This window comes from Montipora foliosa, chromosome 8 (genome assembly GCF_036669935.1).
Source record: "Montipora foliosa isolate CH-2021 chromosome 8, ASM3666993v2, whole genome shotgun sequence".
In the NCBI taxonomy this organism is placed as follows: domain Eukaryota; kingdom Metazoa; phylum Cnidaria; class Anthozoa; order Scleractinia; family Acroporidae; genus Montipora; species Montipora foliosa.
Window position 1 is genome coordinate 25448581 of NC_090876.1, and position 7500 is coordinate 25456080.

Sequence of the window (7500 nt, forward strand, 5' to 3'; positions counted from 1 at the left end):
GACAAATAGTGCACAACTTGTATGCAAAACAACTTGGATGTTAATTTGATTCCGTATAAACTGCAGCTACTACCAAAAAGGAACAAAATAAGAACATATACAAGGTATGACGAAAAAGGGAAAGAAATCAAATTTGAAGGATGCAGTAGCTTAGCAACTCAGGAAAGCGTTCAAGTTCTTATTTGTTTTGATGATAGTGAATTATCAGGGGCACTCAACGAGAATATAGTTCAAAACCACTTAAACATAGTATTGTTAAACATATTTTGGTATTTAAGCTGTAGATATAGGCATATTTTTATCCCCTAAAAATTTTTCATCTGTTCGGATTTCCCGGCTGAAAGTCTAGTGATCCAAAAATTATAGGTATCAAAACTTACCTTTTCGAAAATTTCAGCCAGAAAAAAGGCTTGTTTAGGGTAAAAATCCGTTAAAAATGGGCAATTATACCATTTTTAGATGTTCGAAAATCCTAGGAGAGGCAGGCAACAAGACCTTTTACAAGAAATGTTCCAAAAATTCTAGATCTCAGATCGTCTTCTGAACAGATATATTCCGAAAATTGACGTTGGGTACCCCTGAATTATAAACATTTTGTTTCATAAGCCTATTACATAAACCATCAGTCTTTAAATTTATGACTTCAAATAAATTTATGACCCTTGATATTTTCTGGTCTTATCCTTGTGTCTTCTCAATTTTGGAGAGGTGGCTAAAAAGAGCGAAATGGCAAACCTAAGAAAGGGAAAGGGAAAGGGCAAAAACAGGAGATATCCTGGAACAGTTGCAAAGAATCGTGTCTGATGATTCAGACGAAGAGGACGACTTTGTGGATACCCGCCCTGTTTCATCATCTTCTGAGCGACCTATCGAGACAAGTCTCAGCAGGAATTCCGGAAGAAGTTGCTAAAGTAGTGAAATCAATTTTTAAGTGTTCCATTTGTTTCAATACCGTGTGTTTGCCCACTACAGCGTGTGCGTCCTGCTACGCTTTTATAGGATGCATCCCTTGTGTTGAGCAATGGCATGCTTCTAGCACCAATGCTTCACAATGCCCCTTGTGTCGTACTTCTATGAACTACGTGGTTATACCTTTATTGCAAGAGATCTGCAATTTGATACGAACCCCTGTCCCTAACAGTGGAGAAGAGCTGGGAGCCGGAAGTGACACAGACACCATTCCTTATGGTGTCGGAGATGAAGAGGATCTCTACGCTCGCCCAATGCTTTGATTTCACTTAAATAGTTTGCTCGTTTGAATGTTGACTGAGTTACGTTTAGAAACAATATGTTGGGTTTTGGTTCCTCATGAAGAGGAACATTTCAAAAATGTTTTCGTCAAACTTTGCAGCACAAAAGTAAGTTCTTCCTTAGTTTGAGTCGTGGGTATTGTGACCCCACTTAGTTGAAATTCTTAAAGGAACCCAAAGTACTAGGTAGTACACTGGAATGAGTCACTGGATTCACGCGTCTCAGCGATTTTGAAAATTGATTGCCGCTAAAACCTAAGCCTTTGCTGCAGACATAACCTGTCATCATTTTGTGTCCGTACGTCGGGCCAACCTAAAGTTTAAAGACACATATTCAGACAATCGTTCATACATGAAAACGTATGGGACGTTCCACTTTTATTCCGTTCCCCCTTCCCCATGGATGAGTATCCTCCGCAGACAACTAGTAGGAATCCGTTTCCAAAGGGACCGACAAAAATGATGGGGTAGGAAAAGATTTTTTCCGACAAAAGAGCGAGGTGGTAGAAATCTGCTCCTCCATAGGGGGAGATACGAATAACAATGGAACGTCCCTATTCAAACAAACTGATACAAAAAATGCAAAAACAAAAACAAGCTTACCTCGTTCACGCAATCCTGAACGATGGAATCCCCTTCGTATTTGTTCAGTCGTCTTATCCCATATTTAGCACAAAACAATCGCACGTTTCTTTCTGAAAAACCTCTTGTTACTTCTGGAAAGTTTTGTCTGAGAATTTCACTGACATGTTTGTAAGTTTTATTGTCTTCAATGAGATTCCTTATTAAAGTGACATTGCTTTCCATATATTCCTCCATATTTGTCTCTTGACTAGTGAGTCAGTCAATTCAAGCAAAACAAATGGCGCTAAACGGTTGCTATCTGTCAATCAGTAGAATTTGAAACGGCTATGAAATATAGTTTGAAAACGCCGTTTATTTTTAAAGGTTTCTTTTTCACACTTATGAGAACATCGCTTCCAACCGCAAAAAAGGTAACTTTTTTGCTCTTTTGATAGGAACGTTTTTAACCACAGAAGAGGTACCTTTTTCGCGCTTTTGAAGAGAAAGCTTCAAACTGAAAAAAAGGTACCTTTTTTGCGCTTTAAAGTTTCGTATTGTAAAGTGAAAAATGCATGAAAAGTGGACAATATTGACGTCAAAATACCCGCCTTTTTTACTCTTTTGCAAAAATTTTGCATTATGTTCTATTAAAAATATATGCAGAAAGTTAATTTTTCTGCTCTTTTCAAGTAGAAGAGTTGATCTTTTTCTAGAACAGTAGAATTGCCGGAACCTTTCACTACCTTTGTAGTAATTCGCGTGTGTTTCATTCCGTGGAGTGCGGTAGGACTCTCTCAACAGTTGTGAAATGTTCTTGTACATGGATGAAATCATCCAGAATCTGTTCCCATACTCTAGCTGTATGTGAAAAAACGGGCTTGCTTTCACAGTTTTTGGAGTATTACAGTGCTAAGAAACCGAATTTAAATTTGACCTAAATCAATCTAGGGGGTAAACAAGACTGTCACAGTATAGGAAGGAAACCACACCGTCCTGTAAGCGATTCAAAGGCCCAATGCCACAAAGTGAGGTTGTAGTTGGGTGCTAAAAGGTTTTTGCAGACAATCTGCAAGACATGAGCAATGAAGCAGTAAACCGTATGCCTGAAGGGGAAAAACATGCAGCTAGCCAAGTTCAGGTTCAATCCTTTGAATGCGGGTCAATGCCCTCAGATTTCCCAGCACTTGCCAGTAGTTTTTTCTTTTCTTAAATTTCTTTATGACGATAAAACAGAACAAGAAAACAGTTATGTGAATGAGGCCAGTTCCCCCACCTACCCACAACATGTGGCTACTACAGTCTAAAAACACGTGCTCGTTGCAAGACCATGTTTGATGCTTTTTTTTTGGTTTTAGTCAAGTGCGTGATGATCTTTTACAGTTGAAGCAAATTGAGCCAACGAATTGTACAAAATTAACAGCACTATTTTTGTTTACAGATCCTTAGATTCGTGTAGGCAGCCACGGGATCGGCCTGGTGCTTTCCTCAAACACAAGGTAAGAATCAAGAAAAATTTGCACGTATTTCAATTCAATTTATTTCGTTAGAAAGACGATTTATTACTCTCGACAACTCCTGCGAAGTCTCTGTTTTTGTGTTAACATAGAAACCAGTCTTTGTAGCCAGAAAGCAGATAACAAACATGCACGGGACAATCCCTCAGGACGTGCTGAGACACTTTGAAGTGCTCAAGAAATGCAGGAACAAATTTGACTGTTTATTGTACGAAATGCTTATTATAAGAACTTTAAAGCCAAATCTCAACGTGCAATCAGACTCTACTCATGGGAAAGTATTTTTATAATCTTCGCACCTTGTTACGTCCATTTTCGCTTCATATCGCTTTAAATGCTGTAATTTGCATCATCAAACATTTTTCCTTGATAATGGAGTCATGACTACTCCGAAACGTCCGATATTATCGTTCGTTTTTACTATTTTATGATTTAAGAAATCTCTTTTAATAGCACTAAAAAATAATACAGATAGTAAGGGTTGTGCCATGCTTTTAGCATGGTTTCCATACGCTAAAATTTTCAGCCCAAAATAAGGAAACCCCAAAGTTAATTACTTTAGTTTGAATTAAATAGACATTGTCAAATGATAAGAACCATGTGCATGTGAGGATGGCAAAGGATGGCAAAGGATGGCAAAAGGCAGCGTGGATGCAAATGGATTAAAATATGAATTTTTAAAATTGTTAGGCTGAACATTAAGTCAAACATTCAAGGTTGGCTAAGAAATGTTTATAAAGTTTGACAAATTTCGTTGCAAGTTGTACCAAAATGGGAGAATGCTTTCTTTCATGAAGTTTAAGCTTTTAACAACTATTCCATAACTTTAGGGAGCAATTTCTGCATTTTTTAAAGTGCCACTACGACGAAATTTTTGGTTTTCTTTTCGAATTTTTTCAACCGCAATTAAGTCAATATGTTCAAAATAATACAATGCATTTCAATTTGGAACGATAGAAGCGGGATAAGTCGTGAAATAGCCACCCAAAAACCGCTAAAAATCTGTCTTCCATTATTCGGACGGCATTGGAGAAGCCTGCGATTATTTTGTAAGCAGTCTTCACACAAGACTTGGCTCGTGACGTCATACGCACATCGCTTCGTGGGCGCTTGACAAAGCGAACAAGTCGATCAGGGAGTAATGTATATAATATCAGCAAAAAGCAACTCGGCGATCTCTCACATCTCATAGACGGCATGGGAAACTAGCCGCGTTTATTTTGAGCGTTACGCATATGACGTCAGCCCCAGGCGATCCAGATAGACCCAACCCTTTTCCTCGCTCACGGTCATCTGCTGTTCGAGTAATGGCGGACAGCGAAAACCGAAAAACAACGTTACAATAATCATACTTTTCGTGGGAATTTTGAGATAAAAATTGGCATGATACCTATTTAGTATGTCTATTTTCAAAATCTAAAGAAAAAAGGACATGCAAAATTTGCATCGTAGAGACACTGTGAAACAACCTCCCACATTAAATTGCCAAAATGATATATTTATTTTGAATGTAATCACTTAAAGGTCTGGCTATGACAAATTTCCTTTGGTTTTCCAGACACGTTTGAAAGTATACAAAAGAGACCCTTTTGTAAGAACCTGTTTGCAGATTTTTGGCATAATTATACAAAACCCTGTTTAGGGAACTAAAATCAAGCAGGTTCTATATGTGAGTAACAGTTAAATTGCAATAAGCACTTTAACCAAGGAGTTTGACTTTGAGATCGCGAATATTTATTTTTCTGGCAATCAATACCTATATCTCTTACATAGAATTAGGACCTTGTCAAGAACCCACTTTAAGTCTGAATTTCCAAGTATCCCTATTTTGCCACACAAAAAATATATATATGTTCGTATATGCAGGCTTTTACTATTGTTTTTTTTTCTCTGACTAAGAAAACTTTGTTGGTTCTGGTCAGACTGTGGTTTTAATTGTGAGAATGCTTCTGATGATCAGCTGTTTTGTATTGGGTTGGGTGCTTAATTAAGACATACTATTGTTCATACAATGTATGATTGTGTCAGCAATAACTGCTGTCATCAACACATACATTGACAAAACAATTATTGTTGTTGTGAACAACAGCACTAATTCTTTTATTTTTCAACAATCACAAATTATCTTTAGTCATACACAGGGAACTTTTTAAGATTCCCATTTGGGAATTAAATGGGAAATTTCCCCATTATTGGGAAATATTTGGGACATGAAATTCCTTTTTTGGGATACTTTTGGGAAGTTGTCGACCCTTAGGATCCGCCAACTGGGATTTTTTTGGAAAACAAGTTTTACTGTGTTTGGTATCCCAACCTTGGGAAAATGTTGTGACTGTACAACAATTTATTCCCAACATTGTGAATAATATGGGAATTTATCCCCAAGTAATCCCCAAACTTGTGAATAACATCGGAATATTTTCCATGTAATTCCCAATTTTGTGAATGACATGGGTACATTTTCCCAAGTAATTCCCAAGTTTGTGAATAACTTGGGAACATTTCTCCAAGTATTTCCCAAAGTTGTGAATAATATGGGAACATTTTTCCATGTAATCCCCAATGTTGTGAATAACATGGGAACATATCCCCAAGTTATTCCCAAATTTGTGAATAACTTGGGAACATTTCCCCAAGGAATTCCCAAATGTGTGAATAACATGGGAACATTTCCCCATGTAATCCCCAAAATTGTGAATAACATGGGAACATTTACCCAAGTTGTTCCCAAGTTTGCGAATAACTTGGGAATATTTTCCATGTAATTCCCAAGGTTGTGAATAACAAGGGAACATTTTCCCAAGTAATTCCCAACGTTGTGAATAACATGGGAACATTTCCCCAAGGAATTCCTAAATTTGTGAATAACTTGGGAACATTTCCTCAAGTAAGTCCCAAATTTGTGAATAACTTGGGAATACTTCCCAAAGTAATTCCCAAAGTTGTGAATAATATGGGAACACTTCCCGAAGTAAATCCTGAAGTTGTGAACAACATGGAAACATTTCCCCATCTAATTCCCAACAATGTAAATAACATGGGAAATTTCCCCATGCAATTCCCTAGTTGTTAAAGATATGGGAATATTCATCATACTGTTCCCATTGTTGTGAGTAATATGAGAGCATCCCCCAAGAAATTTCCCAATTTTTTCTAATAATATGGGAATTTGTCCCCATATTACCCTCAAGCTGGTGAAAATAATAGAAATATTTGCCTTAATTTATTCCCAGTAAAATCTTTTTCACAGTTTATTCCCTCTCAGAAATGGTAAAAATGATGTGGTCAAAGCAATAAATCATTACTAAAAATATTAAGGACAGCTATTTTTCAAAAAACTTTATTACTTGAGTTTCGAGATTTCCATGACTTACAGCCTTTTTCCAGCACTTTCCAGTCCATGAAAATGTCAAAAATAAAATTTCTTGACTTTCCAGGATTTTTACCTACATGTAGGACCCATACCAAAGTTGTGAATGCTATGAGAATATTCTGAAGTTAGTCCCAAAATTTCCAATATGATCTGACTCACACTACAAGCTCACCAAAAAGCACTGTGACTTTTAGAAACATCCATTAATACTGCATATTAAACTGTCTAATCAGATGTTTTTTGTTCTGACTTTTTGAGCAATGCACTTGCACACAGCATGGTAACTTTTACGACCACTACACGACTGCTTTTATGCATGAGTACATATTCAAATAAATGTGTACATGTCGAAAACATTGAGATAATGCACTTATTTAACTCTGAATTGCTTTTATCCAGGTTGAGGCGCTATCCCAGCAGCCTTCAGCAATTGAGATCATTGATCCCCAGGCCACAGTGTTCCTTGCACCTCTGCCACGAATTTCTCTTACATACACATTACCATTAGGAAATCTCAAACTTGGGATATAGAAGTAGACATCCACTGTCTTGTTAATAAAATCAACACTTTGAATGTGTCCATGCCAGATGTCTTGATTGGATTCCCCCTGAATAAGTATCATGTCACCTACCTCAGGATATACAGGCACAATTAATGGATATGGAAGTTGCTTGAAATGTCGCATGTAATCAACTACTGTCAACAAATTGTTATCATTTGGATAGAGAATTACTTTCCTGCAAATGTCTTCAACCAAAAAGACCGTGGAGTTGGAAAGAGGTTGGCATTTAACTTTAA

General features: G+C 37.1%; 1 pseudogene; it reads right to left on the minus strand.

Annotated features, from left to right (window-relative positions):
* Positions 1-6652: 6652 nt before the first annotated feature.
* Positions 6653-7500, minus strand: part of LOC138013392 (uncharacterized) — a 4427-nt pseudogene continuing 3579 nt past the window's right edge.